General features: G+C 42.6%; 2 protein-coding genes and 1 long non-coding RNA gene across 3 annotated transcripts in view; 2 read left to right on the top strand and 1 right to left on the bottom strand.

The window, feature by feature from the left end:
- The window catches only part of LOC137984411 (doublesex- and mab-3-related transcription factor A2-like), a 350662-nt gene that overhangs the window by 287825 nt on the left and 52837 nt on the right, over positions 1 to 10000 (bottom strand). The gene's annotated exons all lie outside the window — the stretch shown is intronic.
- The window catches only part of LOC137984468 (protein C10-like), a 236392-nt gene that overhangs the window by 132077 nt on the left and 94315 nt on the right, over positions 1 to 10000 (top strand). The gene's annotated exons all lie outside the window — the stretch shown is intronic.
- Positions 1134 to 6143, top strand: LOC137991040 (uncharacterized). Its single transcript, XR_011121604.1, has 3 exons — positions 1134 to 1434; positions 4512 to 4571; positions 5737 to 6143. It is a non-coding gene; the product is annotated as an uncharacterized lncRNA (long non-coding RNA).

Genomic DNA, 10000 nt, shown 5'->3' on the forward strand with positions numbered 1-10000 from the left:
CCGTAAGGGCGTTTTCCGTGATATAATTAGGGTTTTCGAAAACACCTTCAAATACCCAAGATCTTTGTTTCACTTTCATGTTGCTTGTTGTTGCGGCATCTGAGCATGTGGCACAATACATATTATTCGAATACTGGAAACCGTGTAACTTAGTACGTTTGCTACGTAAGTTTGCTTTTATTGTAATGCTGTAGCCATATTTTGAACCCTATGAGCAATAAGCCATCTACCTCTCTATCTCTTCAATAACCATCACTAACACATTGCATTTTCTAAACCAGTGGATCGACACGAGAACATCGCCACCACCAGACATACCAGATTTTTACAAGATGTTGTCGTTGAGCCCTCTTGGTTACAACACTACAATTTTAGCGTCCACTGTAAATAATTTAAGGTATATCGGTTTGGGTTAGAATATTATAATGTAATGGCACTATTAAAGGGGCAGTGTCATGGATTGTAGTAAAAGCCTGGAAAGCAAAGGAGACCTGTTTACCGATAATAATAATAAAAAAATAAACTAAAGTCTGTTTACGAGCCAAGTAGCCCATCAGAGCCGGAGCTTATCCCGGTTTCTGTGAGGCGACTATTTTTTTTTACTCCCCCCTGGATGGGATGCCAGTCCATCGCAGGGTTACCCCCAGCATTTCGCCGGTACCCATTTATACACCTGTGTGGAGAGAGGCATCGCGGGAGTGAAGTGTCTTGCCCAAGAACACAACACAATGTCCCCCGCCAGGAACCGAGCCCGGACCACTCGACCCGGAATCGAGCACACTAACCATGAGGCCACCGCGCCACCCTGTTTACCGAAGGCAAACAAAAATTAATGGCCAAATTTTCTTCACAACAGCTATTTTAGCTCACAGAAACAATTCTTAAGTGTTTTGGTTACGTGTAGCCAAGATTAAAATGAATGCCCATTTAAAAACGTCGGGCGGACGTTTTCAAGTACTCCCCTTGCATCTTAGATAATTCCGTGATAACTTAGTGTTGCTCATTTTTCTTTTAAAATTTGATCGATTTTTATCTAGCTGCGGTGACCAGGAGCATTTTAAGAATGTTAAAGTCACGCGTTTTCCGATTGGAAATTCCGTTTGGGAATTTTGGACTACCTTTCAAGAAATCCTGTTTTCTCCGGAAATTTTTCGTTTGGGAAGACCAAAATAGGCTTACCATTTACATTCCAACCGAAATTTCAGGATTTTTGTGGTAAATGGTGAACAATCTATAACTCGGATATCTTTCAGGTATTCCGAGTATTGGTTTATCGATCGATATCCTTCGATGTACTGGTGTGAGAAATAACTTTGAACATTTAAATGCATCTGGAAGCGCAAAAACAAGGCACAGATGATTTCAACGATCGCCTTTTCCATGGAGTATTAACAGCAGTCCCCAAAAGGTGCAGCAACCTGCAGTCATGATAATGTGAGTTGTTGACAGATGTAAAACAGGATTGTCTTTCAAACACTCTTTATTTTATGCTTATGACTCGTTTTTTATTATAAATATTTATTTTACCCTCAGTCTGCATTTTACCCCCGGTCTGCAGTCTGCAGTCTACGTTTTACACTGACCGTCTGGCCGGTCAATTCTATCGCCCTTAACGTCACGTTAGGCGGCAAGCTCACGTTACGCGCGAGACGTGGCTGTGAAAAGTGTCACGTCAGCAACAACACTGTTCATTTCAAGGCAATTTTTTGTTTTTTGAGTCAGTTTCACGACAGAGGAGCAAAGAAGCAAAAAGTTATGAAATAAATGAATGAAGTAAAGTAAGCTTACTCACCTTGTTATTTTGTTTTGTCTTTTCCGAGCTTTTTTCGACTGTTTTGGGACGTTGTTCTTGAAGCGTCTGTCATAATCTTCTTAAGGACGTTCGTGCGAAAATTTTTCAACATTGATTTTTTCTGAAACTTTTACCACTGTAATATGATGAGTTAGTTATGTCAGAAATGTAAAAAAAATGGGGGGGTCACCGACTTCATTTTGGAGAGAACATGCCCGGAAAAACACCCAAAATGTGACAAAATCGGGCTTCGTTAGCGAATAAGGCCAGTGTCTGTAAACCCAAATATATTGCAATTAAATCTTTGAAGTGAAATCTTCTCTGCCAAATATTGTTTAAATGGACTTATTAAGTGAATTTAGTCAACTGGTGAGGTTCCAAGATCAAGTTCGCATTTAGCGACCACAGTTTCACTCGCCTTGCAGCCGCAAGATGGCAAGATTTGATGTCCCGTGAGCAGAAATCTTGAAATTTTTTTAACTTCCCACATTGATTTTTTGTTCATTCTTGGACAACGTGGAGATAATTGTAAATAAAATCCGTTTCTGGAAAAAAAAATAGGGGTCACCGAACGTCCAAGACCGTTAAATCCAGGCAAAGTTATAGCAATGGCCTTTTGCCCTATCATTTCTCACTTTATTACTTAGCGCGCGCCCGCGATCGTGTGCATTTGCGTGCGCAGTAACAATTGGCGCGAACGTCCTTAAGACAAAGTCAGACTGGACACAGCGATTCACGGAGAAAGGTACTCGAAAGCCTTTTTCAAAGCGCGTTCAAAGCGCAGTTTTTCCTTCCAACGAAAAGAGGACAGTCTGTGTTCCTCCTTGTATGATTAGCTTGCTGAAAGCATTATCCCTTCGGCTCGAATGAGAAAGAGTAGACAGTTATCCGCCGAAGCTTGTGCTCGTCCTTCTAACTACGAGACTGGGGCCCGTTTCTCGAAAAGTCCCGAAAACTTTTGGGGCCCGAAAAGCCATTTGTGAAACTGCCAACCGCTTGTTTTGGAAACCGATCTTTTGACATGTTTTCACGGTAACAAAAAGCAAAATGACAATGAAGTTTGACGACTTAAATCCTCTGCGTTCTTGAGATACAGAGGGAGTTGCGACACTCAAAAATGGTGCGTAAAGTTTCGGGACTTTCGGGAAACGGGCTCCTGGTTTAGGGATCTTGCCCCCACTAAAGTGCCACTCACCCTCCGGTACACAGTCGGATCCTGTCCTAGAAAATATACATCGACTGGGGGGAAAGTGTAAGTGATAACACTTCCCCCACAGTCTGCTCTAGGTGTTTTGCTAAAAGCAGGACCGCGGGCCGGCCCACGGCCCGGAGGCCTGGTAGCCCAGTCCTGATTATCCACAGTTTTTTTGTCCAGCGGTAAATCCACGCGCATGCACAGATCTGCATCGGGTTTGGGCGTGCAAAATGGACGACAGTGAGGTTGAATTCGTTTACCATTTTAATCATTTGAATCCTTGTTTCTGTTTGTTGTTGTAAACAGAGGAAAACAACAGAGAATGAAAAAGTTTTTCACTTAGCAACATGCAACGAAAGAAAGGATCGAAAAGGATTGAAATGATTATTAAAATGGTAAACGAATTCAAACTCACCGTCTTTCGTTGGTCTTTGTTTGCGCGCCCAAACCCGATGCAAATCTGTGCATGCACGTGGATTTACCTCTGGACAACAAAACTGTGTGGGCCGCCGGGCCACCGGGCCGCCGGGCCGCGGGCCTGCTTTTAGCAAAACCCCTGCTCTAGAAATGTGAAGGAAATCTTTCTCATTGGAGCCGAATGGATATGCTTTCAGCAAGCTGATCAGACAAGGAACGAACACAGACTGTGCTTTTTTCGTTGGAGGGAAAAACTGCTCTGCGAACTCGCCTTTCAGCGAGCAAACGGCTTTCGAGTACATTTCTCCGTGAATCGCTGTGTCCAGCCTTAACTTCGTCTTGGAAGATTACAACAGCCTCTTCAAGAACTCGTCCCAAAACAGTCAAAAAAAGCTCGAAAAGACAAAACGAAATAAACAAGGTGAGTTAACTTACTTTATTTCATTCATTTATTTGATAATTTTTCGCTTCTTTGCTACTTTGTCGTGAAAATAACACAGAAAACAAAAAGATTGCCTAGTATGTTTTCACAGCCACGTCTCGCGCGTAACGCGAGCTTGGGCCGAAAATGATTTTGTATGCGTGTGTAAACGTGGATAACATTGTAATGAGGGTTACAGCATGTTCCTACCACACTTATTGGAAAACATGAAACCTGCAAATTACACTCTCCTTCCGAATTGTCTTTGTAATCACTTTCCGTTTCCGACACCAACTCAATACATACATAAGTATGTATATCACTTTCCGGAAAGCGGTTACAAACTTGTTTTTGACGTTTAAGTAAGACCTCTCGAGAGCTTCATTTGATTGAGGACTCACGGGTGATTCTTCGCGAGAGCTGTTGTTGGTGTTGGAGGAGTGAGTATGGTTTCTTACAGGTGACTAACACCAACTCGGTGTGGCCAACGCATCACACATGTGCCCCCCCCCCCCCCCCCGCGGTATGTTAGCTATGCCATGCTGATGGGGCCCAACAAGGCCGAAACAGCTGTCCGTGGCTGCTAATTGATTGGGTGAAATGGTTGTGCGCATGCGTGATGTGTTGGCCACACCGAGTTGGTGTTAGCGTGTGACACCTTCCTTTTTTTGTTGTTTTTCGTACAGGCATCATCTCCGGCATATGCAGGGCACACAAAAAATCCGGCGGTAAAGCGCAAGGGAATGGTAAGATTCCTTTAAGCAGCGCGGGTGTGGATAATCCCTGCCCCATCCCCAACCCCCTGCAAAATAAAAGCCAAATTAGGGGGCTCAGATCAGACAATCTTGCTCAGTTTTGGTGTGTTAACTTTAAGTTAATCAACAAAATTGTGATTAAACTGCAAGGCGCCAAGTGAGAAGGGTGGGAAGGCGCTTCGAGCCCCTAATTCAGCTTATATTTTTGTTGTCGGGCTTGTTGGAGACTTCGTGTTTAGTGTGTGACAGTTACATACATACATACTTTAATTGACCACTTTCCATATGGGCTTTTCGGAGCCATTGAAACACAATTAACGAAATGACAGAACGTAACAACAACAACTGTTAAGAATCCTGACTGGCTGGAGGCAAACCAGTTGGCTATTTACAAGTGTAGCAGTGAAGTTGAACTAGGGACGTTGAACCAGGGACGTTGAACCAGGGACTACCAGGAACAAATTCAACGAATGGTCAGAACGTGTCTTGAACCCAGGATCCCCGGATCTCAAGGCAAGCGCCCTAACCACTGGGCCGCACCGCCACACGAACGAGTGAGATCACATCATCAAGAGACAGTGAATATCATTTTAGTTATGTTATTCTGGTTGACATATGGTTTCAAGATTAATAGGCATAGATTTTATGATTTTCATATACTCTAATGATCAGTCCATAATGCAACCTTGAATGACCTTAAGTACCTAGCCAATCTGAAAGTGAATGTTGTCATTCATCCAGATTCAATTAAAGTGAGGGAAGTTGAAATCTTTTTCTGAACTACCATGTGACAAACTTCACTGATAAAGACTGATGGTTTCAGTGGAAATTAACGTCTGTTAATAATTAAGACCAAAATTCCAGAAAAAGATTTCAACTTTCCTTACTCAGCCAATCAATGCAGAGAATACAGTATATTAATTGAAACTTCGCTTAGAGTCTTCAGAGTAGCTCGTTACACACCCGTTGTAACAGAGTGAAGATGCAAGAAGAATGAAATAGTTAAGCTCGGTCGACTTTATGAATTGAGTATAGTTTGTTAGAGTGTTATCCCCAGTAAGCCGAGCAGAGTTTACGATGTGTGTGTGTGTGTGTCTGTGTATACTTGTTGTTGGTACTTTAGTACCAATAATGTATCCAAACATTTTATTTGCAGGTGGAAGTACCATTAAATCTCTTCTTCATGACATGGAAGTATTAGAAAATGTAACAGGCTGGTTAGACCTCCGTGAATCATACTGGTTTAGCTTTGGTTTGGAGTTTGGTCTTGGTAGGGTAAAGCTCCAATATTCGAAGCCACCTTGCATGTGTAGCCCAACGGAAGCACTGATGTTATTCCTTGTACAAAGTAATCCAGAGCTCACTGTGAAAATCTTCATTGAAACCCTCACAAACATGAAGCGCAACGAACTCATTGACGAACTGAAAAGAATATTTCACTTTTCTTGGATCGATCACGTCGATAATTTCAAACCGTAGTTTAAACACCCATGGGACAATTTGAAAGCAAATTAAGTGGCTTTCCAGCTCTCTCTCCTCTTCCCTCACCCCCCCCCCCCTCCATCCCCATAGATCTGAGTAGATAGTAAACCAACTAAGAGGAATTCCTCTTATACCGTATGCCTGCAACTTTGTAAGGAGAATTTCGTGTTCAACTGTGTGAAACGCCTTAGAGATGCCAGGGAATATTCTGCATATTAAGACATTGTCATCTATTGCTCTTTTCACGTTTTCCGTTATTTCTGCTAGAGCTTGTTCTGTTGACCTTCCCTTCGAAACCCAAATTGACATTCGTTCAAAATTTTATACTTTTTGAGGTAAGTTATCAGTTGCTTGTAAACTAGTTTTCAAGAATTTGCCCGGTGGATATCTGGGATATCTTCAGTTTATCTGACACAATTCCTTGTTAAATGGATTGTAGGTTGATGTTAAAGCCTTACCTATAAGCTCAACGAAAGCTTAATGTATCTCCTAGGAATAAAAAATGTTAGCCGCTTTATTGACTGTTAGGGCTAATATCGCGTCTCTTACTTTGTAAACCAAATACAGGTTACTAGTCAAAACGCCGCCAAGAAAGGAATTGCATGTATTTTTTCAGTAGTATCTGAATTGGCAATGCGAAAGGTTACTTTGAGTAATAGCAGGAACCCATGAGTACTCATGGGCTCCTGGTAATAGATATATTTCACTAATATTTCAATTTTGCAGTGTATAGTAATTTTTAAGATAGTAACGTTCTTCTTTGTATTCTTAGAAACATATTGTTTAACATTTAAGTAAAATCGATTTGTAATCTACTTAGGTATTTTATAGTATTTTTTCACTATTTTCATCAGAGCTTAAAAATTATAAAACGGATTAGCTTTTTGTCAAAGTAGGCCAGCGTGGATAAATAAAGTTGAACTTTTTTTATCTTATCTCTAGTTTCTGCTAGCATCCCAAGGACCCTCTGTATCCGCTCACCATAGCCTGCCCTGTTGGCCGGGATATATTTTATCCCGGGATTATTTAAACACGTGCGAGTGTAATGGATATCGCTTAGAACTTTTCGCGGCCAAAACAAATGACCTCTGCCGGTGAGTATACGTCTTCTCGAGCTCCACAGCGTAACTCAAACACTAAAATTCAATCTTCCACCGCTACCCACACATCACGCATACATGTCACAACCACTAACATTACATACACCAACTCTCACAACACCATCGACCCTACTCGTACTCCGACGCTTAAACTGAGGGAGAAAGTGCTGCCTTTGCAATTACATCCGCAAATGGTTAGACTTTCAAGTCGTTTCGGATAAGGACTGTAAACCGAAGGTCCCTTTTTATAGCCCCTGTTGCAAATCAAATAGTATGGGACGTTAAAAAACCCACTCACTATTTGAAAAAGAGTACAGGATGTTGTCCCCGGTGTTGTGGACTGACCTTGGCTGGACGGGGGCATATTTCATTTCCTAAATTAATTGTAGACTGACAAGCATTCTGGCCGGAGTCCCCCACAAAGCATTGTAAATTAATAATAAAGTATTCTCGTTTGTTTCACAATGTGGTCACTTGTAGTGATCCTAATTGGTACGCACGCAACGTCAAAGAGGCGATTCACATACGACTTCACCGTAACAACATCAGCAGGGAACGTGGAATAGAAATTCCGGAAGCATGGATGCCCACGATCAAGAAACAGATCAACAGGAGAACCGTACGACAGCGGACTGCCGAAGGAACAACACAGCGAAAATGCACGAGCCTCAGCTGCTGAAAACCAACCAATCACAGCGGAGCATCCTGCTTAAAAGGTAACGCGTAACCAGTCGATCTCATCGCTTGATGAAGACTAGCAGTATGCAGTCGAGACGTTGCGATCTTCATCACAAGTGACCACATCGTGAGACAAACGAGAATACTTTATTATTATTGTACTTCACCACGATGAATAACAGCAACCTTTTTTACGACATTGTAAAGAGGGGAGAGCTAACAAACTGCTCTTCACTTCAAAACAGCAACGGAGACGCAAACAGATCAAACAATGCCAACGATACTGGAGACACAACAACCGTAACATCCAACTAAACACCAACCCTGTTATCAAGAGCAGCACAATCTCTCAAACGCATCATGAAACTAAACTCCTTGCTCGAGGTCTTAGCTTCTGTCCTACACCACGCAACATAAATTGGTCAGACGCATGCATTTACTGGAGTTTTTTCACGACTTTCCTCCTCAACCTACCAGAAACCCATTCCATGTAAAAGGCTCTTGGACTCCTCCTTGCAACAGAGATCCTGCACTTGACTCCATAAGGGCAACCACTTTCCTGAGAAAAAGCTATTTACACAAATAATTGGGAGGGAACATCCCCATAATGGCAACCACTCCCCAAATGAAAACGTTTACGTTTAATATATACATATATTTAAAATAGAGGGCCCAAAAAAACAAAGTAGAGTTCCCCGCACGCGCACGCGCACGCGCACGCGCACCCCCGCAACTTTGTCTTACATACCCTAGTCGTCCGACAGGAAGGTCGATGTTGCCGACATCATTCTCATCCAAGCTCAGGGCGTCGTCGTCCGTCGTACGTTGGTAGTCGAACGGGTACGTGATGGCCGTCGTCTGGTCCAGCACACGCTTATTAAAGACTAACTGGTAGTCTTTGTCGGCGGGCTGGGTGTGGATCGTGTACTCTTTGGACTTTCCGCGGGTCTTGCGCGGTACGTCCAAAGATCGGGGGAGCTCGTCCAAGGTGCTTTCGCGCAGAACATTATAATTGAGCTGTGCCACTCCTTCCACGTACGTTCAAAGAGAAATCACGAACTTTGTATGCCACTTTGCCATCATTACACTTATACCCGTACTTTTTCGGACCGCCTGAGGAGAATTCGACAATATGCTGGCTGGGTTCGAGTTCATTTGTAAACTCACCGAGATGCGTACCCAAGGTGAGCTCAGGTTTGTTAGTTGTAGAGGACCGAGTCGGTGTCACAATGCAAGACTCGATCCCCTAAGAATTCCAAGGCCTCGTACCATCGTAAACGAGCCCAGCACCTGGTGAAGGCAGCTACGAAGATTTTCGTGTTGACGTTACGGTCTTGGCAGTGGTTCTGAGCGCGGTAGTGCACCTCCACCTGGTGTTCATCCAGACAACTCAGGTACCGGATGTCATGCTGATCCGAATCCATAGAGGCAGAAGGGCTGAGGATCGGTCAATTCCTTGACTTGCTTCAAGTTGTCCCGTTGCCCACATGGAATTCAGCGTGAGTTTCGCCAAGGACCTTTGGCCAGGATTCTTGTCGATCCTTCTCTGAACATGTTGGATTCCTTCGTGCTGTGTGAAATCTTCTACTACTCGGGCCAACCTGAGGTTTCCGTCTTGATTTGGAGCCAGGTGGTGACGTAAGTTGTTGGACTGTGATTTGTTATGCGTTTTTCGGATGATTTAAGGCTGATCTTGTAATTTTTGGATGAACAGAGTTAAGGAAGCGCGCGTGCGTGTATGTGCTTGCATGTGTGTGCTTGTGTTTGCGTCTTTGTGCTCGAAAAATGATACATTAATGCAAGGTATTTCAAGGGCCTTAACTAGTCTTACTGTATTGTGCCCTTCTCCATATACTTCTTTTTCTTTTATTGTATCCTAATATTTTGTATCATGATGAATGAAGAAAAAATAAAAATATAATACGAATACAAGGAAGCAAGTAAAACTGTAAGATTTGAATAAAGTCTCCTTCAAAAAAAATGAATAAATAAAAAATCCCTTATCCTGATAACCCGCTAATAGGGCTTTGTTGTTGGCATTTGCAAATTTAGTAACATTAATAATGAGTTTTTACAACAGACAACTTCAAGCTTTATTACAGATTTATCTCTCTGGTAATCTCTCGCCATTTTTCGAAGTTTCTCTGCACTTGAAGTTCA

This window comes from Montipora foliosa, chromosome 2, assembly GCF_036669935.1.
Source record: "Montipora foliosa isolate CH-2021 chromosome 2, ASM3666993v2, whole genome shotgun sequence".
Classification (NCBI taxonomy): Eukaryota; Metazoa; Cnidaria; class Anthozoa; order Scleractinia; family Acroporidae; genus Montipora; species Montipora foliosa.